The sequence below is a fragment of the Pseudorca crassidens genome, chromosome 20 (genome assembly GCF_039906515.1).
Source record: "Pseudorca crassidens isolate mPseCra1 chromosome 20, mPseCra1.hap1, whole genome shotgun sequence".
In the NCBI taxonomy this organism is placed as follows: Eukaryota; Metazoa; Chordata; class Mammalia; order Artiodactyla; family Delphinidae; genus Pseudorca; species Pseudorca crassidens.
The window spans coordinates 51,586,923-51,595,168 of NC_090315.1; positions in this window are offsets into that span (position 1 = coordinate 51,586,923).

Consider the following 8,246-nt stretch of genomic DNA (forward strand, 5'->3'; position numbering starts at 1 on the left):
TTTGATAGGGATTGCATTGAATCTGTAGATTGCTTTAGGTAGTATAGTCACTTTGACAATATTGATTCTTCCAATCCAAGAACATGGTATATTTCTCCAATTGTGTCATGTTTGATTTCTTTCATTAGCATCTTATAGTTTTCTGAGTACAGGTCTTTTGTCTCCTTAGGTAGGTTAATTCCTAGGTGTTGTATTCTTTTTGATGTGATGGTTAATGGGATTGTTTCCTTAATTTCTCTTTCTGATCTTTCATTGTTAGTATGTAGAAATGCAACAGATTTCTGGGTATTAATTTTTATCCTGTAACTTTACCAAATTCACTGATGAGCTCTAGTAGTTTTCTGGTAGCATCTTTAGGATTTTCTATGTATGGTATCATGCCATCTGCCAACAGTGACAGTTTCACTTCTTTTCCAGTTTGGATTCCTTTTATTCCTTTTTCTTCTCTGATTGATGTGGCTAGGACTTCCAAAACTATGTTGAATAAAAGTGGTGAGAGTGGGCATCCTTGTCTTGTTCCTGTTCTTAGAGGAAATGCTTTCAGCTTTTCACCATTGAGAATGATGTTAGCTGTGGGTCTGTCATATATGGCCTTTATTATGTTGAGGTAGGTTCTCTCTATGCCCACTTTCTGGAGAGTTTGTATCATAAATCGGTGTTGGATTTTGTCAGAAGCTCTTTCTGCATCTATTGAGATGATCATATTGTTTTTATTCTTCAGTTTGCTAATGTGGTGTATCACATTGATTGATTTGTATATGTTGAAGAATCCTTCTCTCCCTGGAATAAATCTCACTTGATCATGGTGTATGATCCTTTTAATACATTGTTGGATTCAGTTGAGGGTTTTTGCGTCTCTGTTCATCAGTGATATTGGCTTGTAATTTTCTTTCTTGTGTGATATCTTTGTTTGGTTTTGGTATCAAGGAGATGGTGGCCTCATAGAATGAGCTGGGGAGTGTTGCTTCCTCTGCAGCTTTTTGGAAAAGTTTCAGAAGGATAGGTGTTAACTCTTCTCTAAATGTTTGATAGAATTCGCCTGTGAAGCCATCTGGTCTGGGACTTTTGTTTGTTGGAAGTTTTTAAATCACAGTTTCAATTTCAGTACTTGTGTTTGGTCTGTTCATTTTTTCTCTTTCCTCCTGATTCATTCTTAGGAGATTGTAATTTTCTAAGAATTTGTCCATTTCTTCTAGGTTGTCGATTTTATTGGCATATAGTTGCTTGAAGTAGAGGATGTTTAGTTTTTTAAGAAGCCGCTGAACTGTCCTCCATAGTGGCTGTGCCATTTTGCATTCCTATCAGCAGTGAATGGGAGGCACCATAGCTCCACATCCTCACCAGGTTTTGGTGTTCTCAGTGTTCTGTATTTGGGGCATTCTAGTAGGTTTGTTTGCATTTCCCTGATGACATATGTTGTGGAATATCTTTTGATATGCTTATTTGCCATCTGTATATCTTCTTTGGTGAGATGTCTGTTAACGACTGGCCTATTTTTTAATCAGGATTTTTAATTTACTCTTGAGTTTTACAAGTTCTGTGTATTGGGGGTAACAGTCCTTTATCAAATGTGTCTTTTGCAAATATTTTCTCTCAGTATGGGGCTTTATTCTTATTCTCTTGACATTCTCTTTTCTCTAGTGAGTTTTTAACTTCAGTTGTTATACTTTTCAACTCCAGAGTTTGCATTTCTTTATTAAAAAATAAGTTCTATTTTCTTATTGTTATTTTCTATTTGATGAGACATTGTCATCATATCTGAACATTGTTTTAAACATATTTATTGGAGTATAATTGCTTTACAATGGTGTGTTATTTTCTGCTTTATAAGAAAGTGCATCAGCTATACATACACATATATCCCCATGTCTCCTCCCTCTTGCGTCTCCCTCCCACTCTCCCTATCCCACCCCTCTAGGTGGTCACAAAGCACCGAGCCGATCTCCCTGTGCTATGCGGCTGCTTCCCACTAGCTATCTATTTTACATTTGGTAGTGTATATAAGTCCATGCCACTCTCTCACTTCGTCCCAGCTTACCCTTCCCCCTCCCTGTGTCCTCAAGTCCATTCTCTATGTCTGCATCTTTACTCCTGTCCTGACCCTAGGTCCTTCCGAACCATTTTTTTTAGATTCCATATATATACGTTAGCATACAGTATTTGTTTTTCTCTTTCTGACTTATTTCACTCTGTATGACAGACTCTAGGTCCATGCACCTCACTACAAATAACTCAATTTTGTTTGTTTTTATGGCTGAGTAATATTCCGTTGTATATATGTGCCACATCTTCTTTATCCATTCATCTGTCGATGGACACTTAGGTTGCTTCCATGTCCTGGCTATTGTAAATAGAGCTGCAATGAACATTGTGGTACATGACTCTTTTTGAATTATGGTTTTCTCCAGGTATATGTGCAGTAGTGGGATTGCTGGGTCATATGGTAGTTCTATTTTAGTATTTTAAGGAACCTCTATACTGTTCTCCATAGTGGTTGTATCAATTTACATTCCCACCAACAGTGCAAGTGGGTTCCCTTTTCTCCACACCCTCTCCAGCCTTTATTGTTTGTAGATTTTTTGATGATGGCCATTCTGACTGCTGTGAGGTGATACCTCATTGTAGTTTGATGTGCATTTCTCTAATTAGTGACGTTGAGCATTCTTTCATGTGTTTGTTGGTAATCAGTATATCTTCTTTGTAGAAATGTCTATTTAGCTCTTCTGCCCATTTTTGGATTGGGTTGTTTGTTTTTTTGATATTGAGCTACATGAGCAGCTGGTAAATTTTGGAGATTAATCCTTTGTCAGTTGCTTCATTTGCAAATATTTTCTCCCACTCTGAGGGTTCTCTTTTCGTCTAGTTTATGGTTTCCTTTGCTGTGCAAAAGCTTTTAAGTTTCATTAGGTCCCATTTGTTTGTTTTTATTTCCATTTCTCTAGGAGGTGGGTCAAAAAGGATCTTGCTGTGATTTATGTCAGACTGTTCTTCCTATGTTTTCCTCTAAGACTTTAATAGTGTCTGGCCTTACATTTAGGTCTTTAATCCATTTTGAGTTTATTTTTGTGTATGGTGTTAGGGAGTGTTCTAATTTCATTCTTTTACATGTAGCTGTCCAGTCTTCCCAGCACCACTTATTGAACAGGCTCTCTTTTTCCCATTTTATATTCTTTCCTCCTTTATCAAAAATAAGGTGACCATATGTGTGTGGGTTTATCTCTGGGCTTTCTGTACTGTTCCATGGATCTATATTTCTGTTTTCATGCCAGTACCATACTCTCTTGATTACTGTAGCTTTGTAGTATAGTCTGAAGTTAGGGAGCCTTATTCCTCCAGCTCCATTTTTCTTTCTCAAGATTCCTTTGGCTATTTGGGGTCTTTTGTGTTTCCATACATATTGAGAAATTTTTTGTTCTAGTTCTGTGAAAAATGCCACGGTAGTTTGATAGGGATTGCATTGAATCTGCAGATTGCTTTGGGTAGTATAGTCATTTTCACAGTGTTGATTCTTCCAATGCAAGAACATGGTATATCTCTCCTTCTGCTTGTGTCATCTTTAATTTCTTTCATCAGTGTCTTATACGTTTCTGCATACAGGTTTTTCTCCTTAGGTAGGTTTATTCCTAGGTATTTTATTCTTTTTGTTGCAGTGGTAAATGGGAGTGTTTCCTTAATTTCTCTTTCAGATTTTTCATCATTAGTGTATAGGAATGCAAGAGACTTCTGTGCATTAATTTACCAAATTCATTGATTAGCTCTATTAGTTTTCTGGTAGTGTCTTTAGGTTTCTCTATGTATAGTGTCATGTCATCTGCAAACAGTGACAGCTTTACTTCTTCTTTTCTGATTTGGATTCCTTTTATTTCTTTTTCTTCTCTGATTGCTGTGGCTAAAGCTTCCAAACTGTGTTGAATAAGAGTGGTGAGAGTGGGCAACCTTGTCTTGTTCCTGATCTTAGTGGAAATGGTTTCAGTTTTTCACCATTGAGAATGATGTTGGCTGTGGATTTGTCACATATGGCCTTTATTATGTTGAGGTAAGTTCCCTCTATGCCTACTTTTTGGAGGGTTTTTATCATAAATGGGTGTTGAATTTTGTTGAAAGCTTTTTCTGCAGCTATTGAGATGATCATATGGTTTTTATCCTTCAGTTTGTTAATATGATGTATCATATTGATTGATTTGCATATTAATGAGGAATCCTTCCATTCCTGGGATAAACCCCACTTGATCATGGTGTATGATCCTTTTAATGTGGTGTTGGATTCTGTTTGCTAGTATTTTGCTGAGGATGTTTGCCCGTATGTTCATCAATGATATTGGCCTGTAGTTTTCTTTCTTTGTGACATCTTTGTTTGGTTTTGGTGTCCAGGTGATGTTGGCCACGTAGAAAGAGTTGGAGAGTGTTCCTCCCTCTGCTATATTGTGGAAGAGTTAGAGAAGGGTAGGTGTTAGCTCTTCTCTAAATGTTTGATAGAATTCACCTGTGAAGCCATCTAGTCCTGGGCTTTTGTTTCTTGGAAGATTGTAAATCACAGTCTCAATGTCAGTGCTTGTGTTTGGTCTGTTTATATTTTCTATTTCTTCCTGGTTCAGTCTCGGAAGGTTGTGCTTTTCTAAGAATTTGTCCATTTCTTCCAGGTTGTCCATTTTATTGGTATAGAGTTTCTTGTAGTAATCTCTCATGATCCTTTGTATTTCTGCAGTGTCCGTTGTTACTTCTCCTTTTTAATTTCTAATTGTATTGATTTGAGTCTTCTCCCTTTTTTCTTGAAGAGTCTGGCCAGTGGTTTATCAATTTTGTTTATCTTCTCAAAGAACCAGCTTTTAGTTTTACTGATCTTTGCTATTGTTTCCTTCATTTCTTTTTCATTTATTTCTAATCTGATCTTTATGATTTCTTTCCTTCTGCTAACTTTGGAGGTTATTTTGTTCTTCTTTCTCTAATTGCTTTAGGTGTAAGGTTAGGTTGTTTATTTGATGTGTTTCTTGTTTCTTGAGGTAGGATTGTATTGCTATAAACTTTCCTTTTAGAACTGCTTTTGCTGCATCCCATAGGTTTTGGGTCATCGTGTTTTCATTGTCATTTGTTTCTAGGTGTATTTTGATTTCCTCTTTGGTTTTTCAGTGATCTCTTGGTTATTAAGTAGTGTATTATTTAGCCTCCATGTGTTTGTATTTTTTACAGATTTTTTCCTGTAATTGATATCTAGTCTCATAGAGTGGTTGGAAAAGATACTTGATATGATTTCAGTTTTCTTAAAGTTATCAAGGCTTGATTTGTGACCCAAGATATGATCTATCCTGGAGAATGTTCCATGAGCACTTGAGTAGAAAGTGTATTCTGTTGTTTTTGGATGGAATGTCCTATAAATATCAATTAAGTCCATCATGTTTAATGTATCATTTAAAGCTTGTATTTCCTTATTTATTTTCATTTTGGATGATCTGTCCATTGGTGAAAGTGGGGTGTTAAAGTCCTCTACTATGATTATGTTACTGTCGATTTCCCCTTTTATGGCTTTTAGCATTATCTTCAATTTTTTAAAGATGTTTTCTGGTTCTCGTAACAGTTATAATGTCTAATAACATATCCATAATGTCTGAAGTCTGGTGTCAGATTTTGAAAAAAAAATTATATTTTAGTCTGAAAGGTATTGGATTTTATCAAATGCTGCCTAAGCAGTACCTCTGAGTCAGCATGAGCCACACTTTGCTGAGGTTGGCCCTCTTGGCCAGCTAGATTTTAGCCTCTACCGTGTTATGTGTGTATGCCTAAGAGGCTAATACTATAGTTCAAGTTTAGGTTTTTCCCATCTATTCAGACCAGTCCCTTGGAAAGCCCTCTCCAGTCACTCCTGGAAGGGCAAGTCTTGGGCATGCATGCAGTATTTCAGACTGCCAGGGATGGTCGTGATTTTCTTTTGAAGCCGAGCCTCCTAAGGGTTGCCCCTGGATCAGAGTTGCTAATTGTTCAGCCAGTGTTTGCTCGGACCTTGTGCTTGATCCCCGAGTGACAGTGAGGTTTCTGTCCTGTTGATGGGTCTGTGTGTGACGTGGGGATGTTTTTAGTCTTCGTCATGCTGTGTTCTCATTGATCCTCAGTGGTGCAGCCTAGCACGTGTACACAGCCTTCTCAACCCCCAGTACTGACTGTGAAGCCAGGATGACTCTAATTGCCTATATCTTTCCTTGATCCTCTCTGTTAAACTTCCAAGTGTTCTGACGTTTTGCTTTTGGCCACCATTATCAAGGAGCCCCATGTTCCCTCTTAAACACCCTCCACCAAGATCTCCATTGCTCCATCAATCTCTTTAGGTGGAGACTTCTCCACGTTCTTTTCCAAACACAGTCGGTCCCCTCAGGCAGAACAGCAGAGCACATCATGTATAGAGCTTGCTTTTGTTTCCTGGCAGAACCTCTGGGCCACTGTACAGGAGCTGGGGGTAAGGACAGTGGTCCCCTTCTCCCATGTGACACCTGTAAAAGCAGGTGCTGGGTGGGTAGTATAACCTAATGGGCTTGGCTTCTCCCTCCAGCATGAAAATTCTACCTTAAGAGCAAGATGGGGCAGAGAGAGTTAGGGCCAAGCGTTCTCAACCTGCTGTGTTTGGAGTAGATCTTCCATCCCTACATGGGAGAAGGGGAGCCTGCTCCTTTCAGCCACACCTTCCAGGAAGAGTTTCTGCAGCCAGGAGCTAAAGGAAATTAGAAATGCTGGTGACTTACCCCTTTTGCGATGAACTGTAGTTTTAGCCAGTGAACTGGGGACGAGAGGGAACCCTGTATTTTCAGCTGCACCACACAGAATAGTGCATCTCTCTACTGGGGGATGTGAGAGGGAGTGGGTCGTGGCTCAAATGCCACAGATTTTCACTGTTCTTATCAAGTACCCAGGTCTATATTGATTTCTATATCCCAGGTCTCACTAGGAATCAAGGATTCGCGTAGAAAAGCCTGATGTCAGGGTTGGGATAGGAAAAGTGCAAGGTAAGCCTGGAACATCTTATTGTGCCAAAAAATAAGTCAGTGTTTGAAATACCATGGGGACATGTCACAAGCCAGTTTGAAGGGGCTCCCTGTGGCAAAATCTGGAACAACCTGAGCACCAGAATAATGATAGTAACAGAATTCAGAAAATAATACATGTAAATATAAATCTATACTGATAAAAAATGAATGGGGGAAAAGAGGAAGCTCTTTAGAAGAATTCTATAGAAGAAGAATAAATACAGAAATAATGCTTTATTATGAAATCACCTTTCTGCCACCATCATACTAAGGATTGATTCAGGCAAGATCATTAATAGATGCTAAAAATAGTGGATGAAATTTTAATGAACAGAATATTTACATAATCTCAAAGTTTCTCCTTTGAGTTACTAATTAATCACAAAGGAAAAAAAAGAGTAACTTTATAGGGAAAAAACCTGGTAGACACCGCCTCCTGAAGTGATCAACTTAGCATCACCCATAAATGGACAAACTGATATCTTGTGCCTTCTAGAATAATGCCCTGGGAGGAACACAGCATTGCATCTGTGATGCTCCTGCTAAGAATGCATGGCCTGGATCTAGTCGTGAGGAAACATCAGGCAAATATAACTTGAAGGACTTTCAACAATTGGTCTGTGTTCTTCAAAAATCTTAAAATCATTAAAGAAAAGAAAGGCTACTAGGAATTCCCCGGTGGTCCAGTGGTTAAGACTCTGTGCTTCCACTGCAGGGGGCCTGGGTTTGATCCCTGGTCGGGGAACTAAGATCCCACAAGCACACAGCCAAAAAAAGAAAAAGAAGAAAAGAAAAAAAAAAGGTTGAAAATTGATTCTGGATTGGACTTGGACCAAGAAAAAAATTATTATGAGGGATATGATTAGAACAATTGGTACTATACAATTTGAATATGAACTGTGGAATACATAATAGTATTGAGTCAGTATTAAGTATCCTGAGTTTGATAAATATACTGTGCATAAGAGAAAATCCATATTTTAGGAAAAAAGTCACTGAATTTATTTGTGGTAAAAGAGAGGTGATGTCTATAAATTATACCCAAATCATTCAGAAATGTTTATGTAACCAGAATATGTTTATAAGAAGAGTCATTAGAAAAGTACATAGTATTTGACCCAGAAATACCACCATATGAAATTTATTTGTCCTAAAATAAATGGAGAAAAATCCATTCATATCACTGTTCAACTACAGGTTAATTTCATTTATTTTTAACTGAAGTATAGTTGATTT